Here is a 16,072-nt window from a genome sequence, read left to right as displayed (position 1 = left end):
AAGAGATTGGCGAGATGTTTTTTTGGCACGATGAAGCAGGATTCATTTATTCAGGGTCCAGTTGGTGGAATAGATATTAAAAAACATCTATCTGTTCGCTGCCAGCTGCACATAAGCACACTCTTAGACGATGTGGATCTGTCAACACAAATCTGACTCAGGCAGGCACTCTGTTCACAGACACCACTGATATATGAAGATGTCGGGAAGAGACCCACAACTTCCTCCTGTAAAATGGAGAAGAAAAAAAAAAAGTCTTGTCAAAAGGCAGCTCTGCAGGGTTGTGCTGATTTACTCTGTTCACCCTGCTGCCTGCTGAAGTAATAGAGGAACAGCGAGTAATCGCAACAGTTTGACACCTCAAGCTAGATCAGAGAATAAATGCAGGCGTGTTGTATTAATGCTGAGTACGTTTGTTTACAAAGGTTTAATAGGCTGCTGTAGGAATCAGTGCTAAAACCCGGGAATAAGTTAATATTTGTGCACTTCCTGTTCCTTCGTCTTGAAGCCGATGGGTTTTTTGAACAGGGTTTCAGTTAAGTGCTTGAAGAAAACAGCTTAACACAAGGTGTGTCAGTAAAAACCCAACACATGAACTGTACACTGTTAACCTGTCTTTGCTAGCAAGTGGCTAAATGAGACTACAGAAGTTGTCAGGAACATTAAACATCATCACGTCAACTAGTTGCAAACTATTCTAACTCTACTATATAAATCAACCCACAAGTGGTACAGTTAAAGCGTGTGTATAGTATAGTGTAGTAGGAAGCTTAGTGGTGGTGACGTTCAAGTCACGCAACCCCAATGTCGCTCATTTATAGCGAAACTTTAGCTTTTTACATCTGGTGATTGCATTTATCCTTCAAAAATCATTAAAGTCAAGTTCACGAACTTACAGGCTATTAAAGAAAATGGCCATCATCGCTGCAGCACTCTACTATTTTAAAGCAATATTATGCAGATATGGGCTAATTGTGCAACACCACTGTCGTAAATACAAACCTCAGGTCTGTTGTCGGTTTGTCAGAGGTGTGAACTACAAACAAAACTCATTACATCATAAAAGTGTTGTGTTGAACTTGTATCTTGAAGTAAACATGTGCAACGCTGTGATCCTCCTCTCACTGAAGTTACAAGTGAAACAAGTGATAGGAGGGCGGAGTGGCTGAGACAGAGACACCATTCATTCACCCTATTACAACACACTGTCATCAACACGATTCTGAAGCTGTTGTTTTAAGGTAAAAAAGTTACATAGTGTTGCTTTAAGGAGATGCAACTGCTAAATACTTGTATAACATTGTGCCTTATGTGTGTGTAGGAGCTGCACAAAAGGCACAACTTGACTATTTCCGACATGAAATTGTGTGTGAATTTGCACACAACCGCCTGCACAACGCAGGAATGGTATGAAATGACGTGATGAAAAAATAAATTATTTACAGGCACACTGATGCCAATGAATGTTCTGCCCGACGTATAACACGAATAAATGGATTCTTGTACTGTGTTCTCGATTTAATGTACAACACCGCACAGGGACCACCGTTATGTAGCTATAGCATCTTTGTGAATCAGTAAAGAGGACAGCCGCCTGTCTGTGTTAGCCTACAGGATAGGGGGAGGGGTGGCTGATACTGCCTCGACTGTGCTGGAGCACTGAGGTCTCTCTATCTCTATCTCTTCATATACATTGCATCACAGTGTTGGTGTGAGATTTTGTGTGTGTGTGTGTGGGGGGGGGTTAATTCTCCTGTGTGCATGCCAACTAGCAAGATGGATGCTTCCTGGTACGCAGGTGTAATTGGATCATGCACCTGCTTCTGGTGTGGTCATTGATCTCTTTTCCCCGTAGGCCCCAATATTTAAGTTGCGGGAGCTTTGGAGACTCAGCTGCTATTGATTTTACCCTCAAACTGATCATGAGTCTTCGGACACATGTGATCGACATTAATGTGCGGCGCTGCAGGTTGGACGGGCTAACGAGGGCTCAGCCACTCCTGTTTCAGAAGTCTTCGATCAGTGGAGCTGCAACCCGAAATGAGACGCTCACGACTGCGGTTAAGCTGCTCCGTCTGTGGTGCGAAATCGATGAAATCGTATGTTGACATTTTTCTTGATTAGTGGAGCAATGTATTGACATGAGACTGGGATTATGCAGGGTGTTCACTTGATGAATGTCTCAATGGAGTGAATTATAATGTAGGGTCGGACCTATCGAAAGACTTCAGAGGGACTCATTTTGAAAACCACCAAACCACAGTCCATTTACATCAAATTCATTATTACAGTGCCACCCATTCAAAATGTCACTCTCCATCATTCGACTGCTGACTCTGTGCCAGTTTGGCAAAAAGTACCTCACAGTCATACTTCAGTAAAAATGAGTCACTTTTAATATCAGATACTTTAACCATCTTGATAAATGAACTTAAGTATCATAAGTACAAGTCAAAGTCAGTTATACATACTTTATATTTAAACACACGATGGATCGACCATCTATCGGCCTGGCCAGCACTCTCTACCTGTCTTTGTTTGTCCTTCACTCATCTCGAGAACCGTTCATCCGGTCTACTTGAATCAACAGCAAACTCTGCTCTGTGCAGCAGCCAGATTGAAGCTGGGCTCCCGCAACAGGACTTCTAAAATCCAAACCGCTTTTGAGATCAGGTTGTGTCACACACATAAGGAGAAACTAATCCCAAACATGCACACACTACACACTGAAATGGTGGCACGTCACACACTACAGATGAGGTTATCGAACCAGAGGGAGCAATGCAGCACGTTAAGCGATCCCTCTCACGTAATCTCATGGGGAAGCAGACCTAAACACACTTGCTGTAGTAACTCGTTACTTTTGATGAGTGGCAAGACATGGCGGTTTTCTATTCTTTAAAGAGAGGGTGAGATTTTTAAGTTCCCGTCAGCAGTAGTAGGCTAGCTAATGTTAGCTTCAAGGGCTACAATGTTTATCGTCGCTTGGCAGCAACATCAGCTGCTCCGGGATGCCTCTCTCATTGGTAGTCGGTGGTTAGCGGAAGCACAAAATTGTAGAAAATGGAAATACTAAGGCAAAGTACAAGTACCTCCAAAATTGTACTCGAGTGCTCAGCAAAGCATTACATGACAGCTGCATTCATATACTACACACGTCCAGAAAACACTGTTTCTCTGTTATATCATGCAGTGTGATGACTAATTATTAATTACACTAATAGTCAATGTCGCATACAATAATGTACATCTATATTTTGTCCAGTGTTTTTGACAAAATGATTCAAACGACTGATCCCAATGACTTGAAATGCACATTTTGACATCTGTTCCATCATATGTATGTATGTATTTATGTATTAAACAACAATACATAGCCAGGCAGCTATTTGGAACCAAGGCGGATACGCCCCCCCCCCGCTCCGGGTGACATTTACTGGGCTTTAATGGCTTTCACACAAACCCATAGGGACTGCTTCGCCTGGGGGGCATTGGCAAAGCAAACAGTTAAACGGCATCATTATCACCCATAGAGCCGGGCAAACTCATTTCATTTTTAATGCATAGAGGTTTGTGTCTGCACGTGTGTGGCACGAAGGCGATAAACAAGTCAAAGGAGATTACATTCAGATCGGCAAGCTGCTGACGTATGTGGTCAGCAATGGGAAGGTTATTTCTGAAATGTAATGGGTTACAGATTATTAAGTAGCCTGTTAAGTTAACTAACTTTTTAAGTTACTTCATCAAAGTAATTTAATTCATTATATTTGATTACCTTCAAGCAAATGTTATAAAAACAAGCAACTGAGCAAGATATAGAGCTGAATGATGTCTTGAACCGTAATCGCGGAGGATGTCTGTGATCTAAATCCCCCACAAATGACCTACTGTACTCTCCAAACACAGAAGTCATGTGAGAGTATTACTATTACTCATCTACTATTAGCATCTCTGACAACAGAAAACAGGTGTTAAATAAAACACGACCCCAAACCACAGACAACTGAACAATTATAAAAGCAGATCGTGACTCATAATATGCTGAAGAGCAGTCAACATACCGACGTTTTAAAATGAGTGATAACAGAGAAGGTTAGGAGCAACGAAAGTGCAGCCACAGAGCATCTGTTACTTGATCTACATCAGCTGCAAATGTAACGTATATTCATGCTTCTAACCGATGCAGAAAGTTGGTACAACAAATCTAAACTAATGAGGCTGTTTAAGAGCGGATGCTCCGACTCTGAAACGTTGATGTGATGCAAAGCCTTGACATCATCCGAGGGGTAATGTCAGTAAATTCGAGTAAATACAGGCTTCGCTTATCCATTTGAAACATTGATGTAGGGGTCAGGTCCCTGACCCCTGACCCCATATGCTAGTCCCACAAGGACAGGGCTTTGAACACACACATTGTTGAACACAACATGTTGGTGAAGGAGGTCGTTTTATATATTATATATTCATTTGGTTTCAATCAAATTTAGCATTGAAGAGTTACGGCCTGTTTAAGCTGCTCGTTGTCGTCGTTTTAGCTAGTTTTTTCCCCCACTTTGCAGTCAGCAATTCCCGCTCTCCTCTCAATTACCACATGAATGCAGAGCGGTATTCGCTCTGCCATCGCAGCAAACAGGAGGATCGTGCTCTTTACTCGTTCAAGAGTAAAGAAACACCTCATGGAGAGGGTAAAGTGGGCAGGGAAACCAGAAAATGTCTTTTCTCTTTTACTGCATGAGCACCAGGAGGGGAGATATGGGTTGCTGACCAAACACTCTATAACAGTGAATACTGTTGGAATATAGAGCTGCCACACCCTCCATGTTTTGATCAATTTAATCCTCATGGACATTATTATATGACCATTTACAGACGTGTGTGTGTGTGTGTGTGTGTGTGTGTGAAGCACAATATGGGGCCTTAAAGAAAGCATTTGTTTGCAGTGAGATTGTGTGTTTTCTGACATTATACGACTGTACTGTATTTCTTAATGTACATGCTTGTGCTAAAACTCAGCTCAAAGCTCAACACTATACAACACAACACTGGATTCATTTTACTGCACTATGATTTAGTTGTAATATGCATGCATTAATTTTTTATAGCTCGCAAAATGATAAAAAAGAAAAAGAAAAGGAAAAAAAGGAAATCCAGATCTTCACACAGTAGTAGTGATAGTAGGACTTCCTGACTCTCTCTCCTCAAGCCAAAAACACTATTCCTGAATAGCCGTCTCTTTCATATCTGGGAGTTCCTTGAGATACTGCTTGATTTTTACTCCTTTCACTGATGCTCTTTGACCGGCTGCAGAAGTTGCCTTAGGCATCCCGAGCAGAAATATTACAACCATGATGAATATCGAAAAAATGCAGTGTGGGGTTTTTAACAAGTGCTTATACACGGTGTATTAGGATGATGAATTCCCATGCTCGGGCGCCCTCCAGATACAGCGCAGAAAGATGAAAACTATGTCACACACTGAGAATAAAAGAGGGAGAGAGGGGGAGACGTGGATATAAAGAGAGGGGAAAACGTCAGGCTTTTCTGCACAATGTGTGAACGTGATTAAGGATGCACTGTCAGGAGAGGTGGACAACACATTAGCTGCAGTTTATAATCCACCGCAATTCATTCTAACGCCACAAAGTCACATGAAACATCTCTGACACATCCTCTCAACAAAAGCCACACATTAGAAGCTCCGCAGAGGTGCATTTAGGGATGTACAGGTGTTCACGAGTCGGCAGCCACCTCCTGCAGACGCAACTGTCAAAAACATCCCGTGAATATGAAAGAGCATTCAGATAAAAAAGCCAGACTTTCTTACGAATGTTTGAAAGATTATCCTCGTACAACACAGCGAGGATGTTCAACTCTGTGTGAATTATGGGCTGTCTTCATTTCTGCACAGAGGGCTTTTTTTTCCTCTTTCTTTTGGTTTCTATGGCACCCCAGTGTTCAAGCCAATGGAACTTGCTGCCGCCACTTTGAAGTTGTAACACTCGCAGTGTGATGTCTCAGAGTAGCAAATACATCACTGTAATCCGAAATGCACCCTTTGATGGGCTTTGAAATGGTGTTTAACTGAACTCTGCAGCGCTGGTGTACGACGCTCGCGCAAGAAATCCTGAACCGCATTCAAATCACTATTAAAGCGAGAGGGCAGATTTTTGCTCCCGAGAACAAATCACGCATATTCCTCCCTCATAAATCACCGCGAGCCGCTTCGGGAAGGTTTCCTCGGACCGACTTTGAATACTAACACGCTTTTTCTTGTCTGCTCATCTCTGCGTTCATTTTCTCGTGCGCCGTTCAATTTCACTCGTGATGTATAATTGAACATTTTTATTTATGAAACAGTTGCACAGTGTCAGACTTGCAAATCCAATTTGCAGACAATAATAACCGGAGAGATATAATTTGCTGAGAGATATCAACCAAATCTGGTGCACTGATTGAGGTCCCAACAAAGAGACACACACCTCATACATCCTGTGCCGGTGTACAAATATAGTAACTGTCATGAATTAATTCAGAGTTAACAAGGTTAGTTAACGGGCCAATTGGGAACAGTGGGAAAAAAGCTGTGAATGCAACACTGACATCGTTACCATCTTTTATGTTGGCTAACGTGTCAGCAAACAATTGCTTATTTACATATCCGGCACATACGGACTGTTTTATGGAGCGTTTTTATTGTCTTTTTGTTTGTGTCTTGGGTTTTTGTTTGTTTTCTTGTTGAATTCGTATTCATTGTTGTGTTTGTGTTTTGTCAAGTCTCTTGTGTATTTGTTGAGTTTTATATATTTCTATTTCGAGTCCCATCTAGGGACAAACATTGCAAATTATTTGTCATTGGTTTATTATACATGGTTCAATATTCACCCTCCTTTTACCCGTTTTTTTGCTCTGCACCAACATATTAGCTGCTAATTTCTTCACTATGTTCACCAGCTAATCATCAATGTCATTAATATATATTTTTGGGGTGCTGAAATGGTCCCTGTGTGAGATTAGACAATGAGAGACTCATATGTGGTTGGTTCCTGACCAATCATAGTCTTCGTGAGCGCCATCATCAGGAGGGAGGTGCTGGTGACCGACTTCCGGGAACAAGTATGTAAACAACAATGGCGTCCGAAGTAGCCTGTACGACTACCTCTCCTATGAACATTCAGGACGCCGTGAGTTCCAGATGTGTAGTTGGTTTTCATCCATAATGATACACTACACTGGATGAAATGATCAATTGTTGCGTCCCAACCCAGTCGCCAGAGTAAATGTTGGCTATGTACGTTTCTGCAAACCACAGAAATGTTGCAACTTTGCATTTCTTTAGTTTTCTATTTTTCTTTTGACGACGCTGTGCCTGGTCAGGTTAGGTTCAGGAAAAGATCACGTTTTGGCTAAAAATACACAATTTTGGATGCCGCAAAAATGGCTGTAGATCATAAAAAATCCAGTTCCAGTCGTTACAAACACGACTGGAAATTGTCCTGAAGCCTCCATCATCTTCCGTCCATTGTGTGTAATATACTTTGCAGGGTCATGTGGGGGCTGGAGCCGATCCCAGCCGACTCCTGATATGAAAGTCTGGTCATAAACATGCAACGTGAAAGTGATATGACATGTTTTGTACATCAGACCATTTCACGTCTTTTCCTGTGTGTTTTGTCACTACAAGCAAAACCTTTCACATATATAATAAAAACTAGTAATGACATTCAAAGCGACTGCCAAGTACAAACAAAAATTAACAACAGAAAAAATTAGTTTAATTTTCCTCCTTGCTTCACTTTAAGAGCTGTATTCCACAGTCAGCTCGAGTCAGAAGCACATAAATGAATGCTAAAACACACTGCGTTGACCTTCAAGGCAAAGACTGTGAAGAAATGTTGGAGCCTGGCGACGCTATTATTATTATTATGTGAGGACACGCAGAAGGTGAGGCATTGCTGCGAGCCTACACGGCGTAATTAAGACGTCCACGAATCTGGCTACCCAGTAGGGTGGAAAGCACATTGCTGAACTGCGGCTCCGTCCTCTAACTACTGATCTGGCAACTGGCGGCATCGTCCTGTAATTAGCTCTGACATGAATACAAGAACCACACAGAGATGCTGTGTGTGATGAGCAAACAAAGGATGGTACCCTACGACAGGAACACTAACGTCAAGAGCTGTCCTCGTCCTTCTCCTCCACTATTGTCTCTCCACCGTCTTGTTTTGCTCGACGCCCACTGCATTACTTCTGACTATTTTTTTGTTTTGTCCTGTCTTTCCAGCCTCTCTTGTTGTCTGTCAAAGTCCCTCAGTGCATGTCTGCTGCATCATTCTGTCCTGACCTACATAACCCCTGGTCATCAATTTTGTATATGGCTGATGCATTATGATGCATGGTCCTCTATGGCGGAAAGGTCCCTTCAGGGGCTGTGTCACTCAAAACACATGCACGCACGCACACACTGGTACGCAAAGCATAAATCAGAGCCGTGGCAGTTGTTCGCTGACATAAGCCCCCCAGCAACAACACACACGAGCAGCACCGCAGTCTATTCAGAGGCAGACAAACATGGAGAAAGACAGCACAGTCTGAGCGAGGACGATAATATTCTGCACAGACACTGGATGCAGCGAACAAAGAAATAAATGGAACGGATAATTAAGAGATGATGGAAGAAATACACAAACCGTAGTGTTAACAGAGCTAACTGAATGGATGCAGTAGCAAACAAATGGGATAATATAGACACACTGAAACCTTCTAAACTAATACACTCATTCAGCTGTAAATATGTTTTGACAGTGCGGTTGTGAGCAGCGCATACCGTCAGTGTATCAGCCTCAAAGTGCTAAATAAAAGAGCATCTACAGTTAGCGTGCGGCGCAGTGAATGTGTCTGGATCTTTTTGGAACGGTTGCGTTGATGGGTGAAGGTGTACGCGTGGGATGCATAATATTTTTCAATTTAGGATTTTGTGCTCTTGCTGTAAATGTCTGCATTAGTCAAATCACAGTGCTTAGTCAGTGAATCAAAGGCAGGGCCCGAGGGCTGGCCTGTAGGCTTCTCCACCCCCGGGGCCCGGAGTTGCCTGTGTTTGCCGTAGCAAACTGTGTGAGCTCAGAAACACTCACAGCATCCTACACCACCTACAGAACAATCAGCTCATAGGTTAAAATAAGGACAACTGTTTGTAGACATGGATGTCCCGCCCATCTGAGTTACTGATTGTCAGGTTTTCTGCTCTCGCACAGCACGTATGCATTATAGTTATAAAGGTGACTGATTTACCGCTTCATATTGTTTGTAATTTTTTAAAACTTAGATCCTTGATTTCGCAAAGAGGTGACAAGTGCCCTTTTTCTATTTCTAGTCTGCAACTGCCAGTCTTGCTAGCTGAGATTGCTACTGCCGCTGGTATATTTCATCACAGTAGCCAGCAAGATTCTGTGAATAATTATCATTACCTTGATGAAAACTTTATGCGGTAGCTTGTTTGAAACAGGGTTTTAAATCTGCCCACTATAGCTAACGATGTGATATCGAGCTAAAGCTAAATATACGCCAGCACCCTTACCAACTCTATGTAGATAAAGGAGCCGGGTTTCTTTTGTATGCTACAGCAGGGTAAGCTAAAGTGGTTTAGCCTTAGTATTACATCGAGTACTGTATGATAAGGGAAAATTTTGGCAATCTCCTGCATCACGCACTAGCTTACACACAATTTAATTGTATTTTTCATTCTGTAATTTTAAATGTCTGTCTGATGCTTCCATATTTCATTAAAGGCGCAATACGTAAAATTATCAACAGAAATCGAAGAGTAAATAGTTTTGATGTTGCACAGAAATAGAAATGTCGAAAATGTCTAGGCCCCTGAAAACCTCTTTCTCCTAGAGCTCCTCTGCTAGCGCTAAACACCAATGCTCCCCCAGTAGTCCAACTAGCTGCACAGCTAACTGAGCTAGCAAGCTACAGTCATGTATGTATAAACAGAATACAGTTAGCAGCAGCTAGCAGTTACTCTGCTGTATCCATTCTTCAGACAGTCACCTCGAGTTACAGTTGCTAAGATATTAGTGGAGAATCGCTGTTCGGCGGAGGGCTTTAGCTAAAACATCTATTGCAGAGATTTCTAAAACCGTTTCATTTTTCTGTAAATCTCCTCGGCTATATTGAGGGGGATATTAGTCCAAGGAGGAGGAGAGCCTCCAATTATTTGATGAATGACGTTAGGTCGTGGAGGTGAGATGTTAACGGTCTAATTTATCTCGGTGATTCCGAAACTTGCCATAAAACTTTATTGATTTTTGGATGTGGTGATTGGAGAGACTGTATAATGTGTTTGACTTCGTCCCGACATCGATGAAATTACTCTTAAATTGCTGTAGCAGTGTCTGGTGACATTACCCTCCTGCAGTATGGGAGCACCGTGAGGGAAAGGTTTCTGCCTCATTGTGTGGACCTGATACTGTAAACACAGTCTAATATCCCTCAGTAGATGAAAAAAAAAAAAAGCAAGAGGAGTTCAATTCTTATTCTAGGTTGGTTTATTCATACACATGGACAGAGACAGAACGGACAGAGTACACACAGAATCTGTTAAGAACTAGAAAAGCTGTTTTTATCCTCTTACGCTGACGTGAGGGTCAGTGTCCATGCGTTTAGTCTAGTGGCCTTGACTGTTTGGTCAATGACTCTCCAGCCCTGTGTCAGATACAACATCAGTCTGTGCACTTTGCAATAATAGATCCTCATATGGGCACCCAAACCTGATGATACACAACCTTAAACTGTAAAATGCTGACTTCCCAGAAACCTGACTCCCAAGAAATTTGAGAAAGAGCTCAACCTGGCCTCCAAATACCCCAGATCCCAATCTGATTGAGGATCAGTGGGAAGTCTAAAACAAGTCCAATCCATTGAAGTCATCTTTGTCACTTGAGCTCTTTGTCATGTGCCTCGGGCCTTTCCTGAGGAGGTTTTGCCGGGGTGACCACTACCATTGACCAGTGCCGTTACCATGATGGTTGTACTTCTGCAACAGTGTTTGGGTGGAAGGTGAGTGTCGAGAGGCATCCACATGAATGTCAGTACCCGAGGCTTCCCAGCAGAACATTGCATTGCGACAGGATTTATCAGTGTTATTTACTTTACCAGTTAGTCCTCTGGAAAGTTCAATATGTTTGGTCTCATTCCCAGGCTGTCAAATACTGACACTGGCTGGGTGGCCAGCCTCCAAAGCATCAATGTTTTACTACCTTGGAAACCCAAAGCGTCAGCATTTGACAATCTGGGAGTTAGACTCCTCGGATGATCCCACTTCTTGAGTTCAGAAATCAGTCTTCCGACTTCTGTGTGTTCATGCACAGTGTTTTGTATTTAATTGCTCAGAGCGTTTAAATGACACATTGACAGCTGTTTCCAGTATGAGAGTGACAAGCGAGAACAAAGGAAACAGATCATGTAAGCCACGAAATAAAGTTCACAACCATGCACATTACCACCAACCAAATGTTTACTTTCGTCCGCCATGTTTCAGTGTCGCATGACATCAATTTGTCAACTCGTATAGCAAAATCTGAGTTGTTGCACCAACTTGAAGGGGCGTTCATGTGAATTTTCACAGTCGGGAATACGTTTTTCCGACTATTATGACACATGAACAAACATCAACCATCATTTTTGCACCTTCAATACTGTGGGTGATTTGTGAATGAGATTCTGAACATTATTATATCAACAAACAACCTCTTTGCTAGATAAAGTTATCATGGTATAATGGCATCTTGTGCGCCAGTTGTAATCTGAGCTTCTCTCGCCGGGTAACAAACGTTCTCCTATGACACCATTTGAAGCAGGAGATAAACAACTGCAGTAACAGAATCTTGATCTATATTTGATCAGCGCTGGCTAGTTTGACAGGTCGATCTGAGTTTAATGAGCACTGTGAATTTGTTTTTGTCACTTGTGTCCGTTTGTTGGTTTGTTGGTTGGTTTGCCAGCAGGATTGCACAAACACTACAGAATAGATTACCACGAAACCTGGATGGAGGATGGGTCTTGGCCCAGAATAGACCCCATTTAATTTTGTTGCCGATCTGGATAAATGGACAGATCCACGAATTTATTCTCACTTTCTTTAACATTGCCAGATAGGGTGTTTTTCCTAATTTTAGTTCAGTTCCCAGGGACTCACTGTGCAGCGGAGTTCATTTGGATTCAGAAAGGTACTATCAGTGATTCAGCTTGGTAAAATTAAAGGGGACTGTTGGACCTTGGCAGAGGTGTGTGCTATTCTAGTACCAACTTTATTTAATGAACAAGGCCTCAGTTTATAGGCAGGACACAAAATGGCGGCCGGCCGGTCACAAACATTTGTGTATCACAACTGAACACTGTGCTGAAATATGTTTCTGAGAGCATTTCAGACGAGAAATAGTTCAGAAAGAGTTCAGAGGTGACTTTCTTTTCATCCCAACTTTATTCAGTGAACACATTCGTTTTGGTCTTGATGTTTGATATCTAGCTGACGTAAACGATATCTAGAACCTTTAAAAACTGTGTTAACGTTTACTGCAGATAAGCAAAGATCGCAATCATGAGATCTAATGTTTTGCAGTCGATGGCTTCATCACTCCGAGCCTAAAACCATGTTTAACATCTGGTATCTGACAGCGAGTGTCAAAAGGCCTTTTTTTTTTTTTTTGTTATTTCACACAAATCTGTCCGGATGCAGATAAATGAGCGGAAAATGATTCATCAGACCTCACCATTTCAAATGCACGAATCTGGAATTTATACTCTTTATGCTCAGATTATTTATCGTCCTCCAATAGCCTCACATTTCCAGCCTCTTAAAGGCAGCTGTGCCATAAATGGCAGCTTCATGAAACTCAATGTATTGTTCCAGTTCAGAGTTAATAGATAATCATCAAATCTCTTCTAAAAACTGACGAGCACTGCTGTTTCTCATTTGTCTATGAAGATTTCTTATCTGTCCCTCGTCCACTCCTCTTTCCTTTCTCAGTCCCTGTACAGCACTTTCTCCTTTATCCTCCCAAGGTCTGAAGGCTGAATGCAGAGGGAGTGATTATCAAAGGCATTAATACTGACTCAAGATCAACACATAAAGGGATGTTAAATCATATTTTTACAGCCCTCTCCCTCTATAAGCGCTGAACCGATCAAGGTCCTGGACCCATCCAGAGCCGCTCTGCAGCAAACCAAATGAACGGAGCATTACTGAGACCTAATAGACACGTGAAACATAGCTTTAATAGCTATCTGTAGCATCTACCCTGCAGAGAGCACGGAAAGTGATGAAAGGGGGAAGTAATGGCAGCGTGCCGGAGAGGAAAGACAGAAATTCTATTAGGACCTAAATTTAAACTGAGGCTCTTTAACTCACTCTCCCTCTGTCTCTCGCTTCCACACACTCATGCTCCCAGAACCCCTAACTGGGAAGAAGAAAAGAAACTCAACTGGTGAAGGAACTGGGCTCAAATGAGTACACATTTTGGAAGGGTAATCAATTTTGCTGCCAAATCCTGGCTTTTTTAGTTAATTCTGCAATCCCAAAAAATGCAGTGGAGAGAGTGAGAGAAACAGTGTGTGTGTGTGTGTGTGTGGGTACGTTAATGCTGCACAAGCATTTTCCTCAGAGCGACTTCTCCTCCAATGCACCTGCAATGAAGACATTTTACATACATCTGCATGCAAACAAGACAATCCGGCGATTTGCATTTCGGAGCTCAATGGGCAGGAAATAAATCTTGAGGAGGAATATCCATACTAGCAACCGCATTAAATCAACATCCCCCGTCAAGCTTTGCTCTGTTCGAACAGCTTCTGCATTGAATTCGTCCACATCAGTGGTGCTCCATCATCTCCCGTTTCCTGCGCTGACATTCAGAGTCTTTGATTGTTTTTCCATTCATCACTTGTTCACCGCTGCCCTCATCACAGCCCTCTCTCCCCATTCAGCTAGAAAGGGAGGCAACACATTATCTTGTCCTCACTTCACACTAACTAGCGTGCGCGCAGAATAATCAAACCTGTCATCGTAATTGGAGTTTTATTTTTCGCAAGTGCTGCAAGGTGAAAATATGCCAAGAACCGCTGCGTATTAATTAATCTAACTGAAGCTGGGTGTCTTCTCTCGCACACAAGACCAAGAGTAAACATCCAAACAAACACGTGCGCGGCGCCTTTTCACGTTTTCCTTTGAAACTCTTAATAACAGAACATTTCATCAGCCGTGATTAAAGGATCTGCTGTGCTTAGTGGTATCCGCTTAATGTCTCCAAGACGAACTTTAATATTGGCCGGTGAGATGTGTCCCCTGCTGTCCAGTGTGTGGGCTGTGTACCACCTCGCGGGGAAGGGCTCCCGCCGCCAAGCAAATGTTCCTCTTTTCTGTCCGGAGCATTCTGCTTTCATTACTCGCCGATCTCATTCCAGTGCCCTGTAATCAAATCCTCATTGAGTGAGCTGAAACTCAGTTAGCGGCACTGCCAGTAGCACGGCTGGTAGCACACAAAAACACATGCCTTGTGCGTGTGCATGCACGTGCCTGCAGCAGGTGTAACAAGGTTAGAAATACAATACATTTTAATAGAGTTATGTTAAGATAAATGTAATGTACTGTATGTGAGTCAGTTAGGAAGAACACTAACCCTCCTCTTATACTGTATGTCCATATTGAAAGAAGACATGCAAAAGGTTTTCAAGATGGCAGCACAAGACACACCTATGGCAAGAAGCCATATGGCAAGAGACCGAGTTTCCTGAACCAAGACACAGGTGACAAGTAAAACGAGCATTGCTGAAAAATCTTGTAATCACATCGTGTTATTACAAGGTGATGTGATGCACCTGGGCCCCAAAACATTGTGAAAGAATGTTCATATGTATGAATTGCACTCTGCGTCCAAGGCCGTATCCAGGTTTTAATGTAATGTCCCTGGTTTACACAGCTATCACAGGAGATATCCACCAGAATGGGCTGGGGCTAGCTGGTTAGCATGCTTTGCAACATGACACATAGTTGTCATGACGTCAAAAATGTTAATTTTAGTAAAGTTTACAATGTTTTCAACCAAATTCTTACATATTGCACCTTTACAGGTGACTTAAGATAATTAAAAGTATAAGGAAGTAACACAACAACATTACCTTGAGTACCTTAAGTATTCTTTATTGTAAGAATATAATAAAGGTGGTCGACATATAGATGGAACAGTCTCCAGCTTGCACATTTTCAGAGTAACAATCTGAAGCTTTAAATTCAATCAGAGGCGCAGGAAGCAGGTGCCTTGCTCTTTAACTTGCAATACTGAACATCATTATCCTTCTGTTAGAACTTAAACCTCCTCTCAGTCTGACCTTGTAATGCTTCGTTCAGGTGCACAGAGCAGCCAAAATCTGTGAAACAGACAAATGAGATAGAGATATGAACTCACCCTGATGCCATTACCAAGGTGATGCATGTATCTGAGTGCCACCAAAAGAGAATCTATTTCAGCTGTCTATCTAAAGGCCGCGGAGCCATTAGTGCATAATGCGGTTCAGGCGGTCACAGGCAGGCAGGAGCAGAACAGCTTCAGAACCACATGACTACCCAATTAAGAGCCTATTGTTGACATTCACAATGGCATAAGTACAGCACTGCCCACACGGAAATAGAGCGCCGAAGTATAAAAGTAGGATTCTACACAGCCCGAGGCGTAAAGCGCGCTGATAAACTGACACCTACACTGAGGGGACCAGAAATGTATATTCAGTTCCTTCCGCTTAACCCCAAAACTTAAAATGAAAGGCTCTGCACACGCCCACAGGCCTTTTCACTTATGGCTGATGAGACCTTTTTGCTTGTGTTGAAGCTGTGGAAGGTGCGCTAAAAATGGGAACGACATGAGGTCACCGGACTCCTCAAGAAGAGACATGGAGATGTGATTCGTCCCGCCCTCACAGGTGGGTCAGGGAGATGTCAATCAAACTTCTAGCGCCTGAATTATAGGTGACATAGGCGATAATTTCCTTTTTTTCTCCTTCACAACGTTTCAGATATCAG

Source organism: Pagrus pagrus (assembly GCF_965226575.1).
Source record: "Pagrus pagrus genome assembly, chromosome: 19".
Lineage (NCBI taxonomy): Eukaryota > Metazoa > Chordata > Actinopteri > Spariformes > Sparidae > Pagrus > Pagrus pagrus.
The sequence above is the reverse complement of the archived record's forward strand: the minus strand, read 5'-3'. Positions refer to the sequence as shown.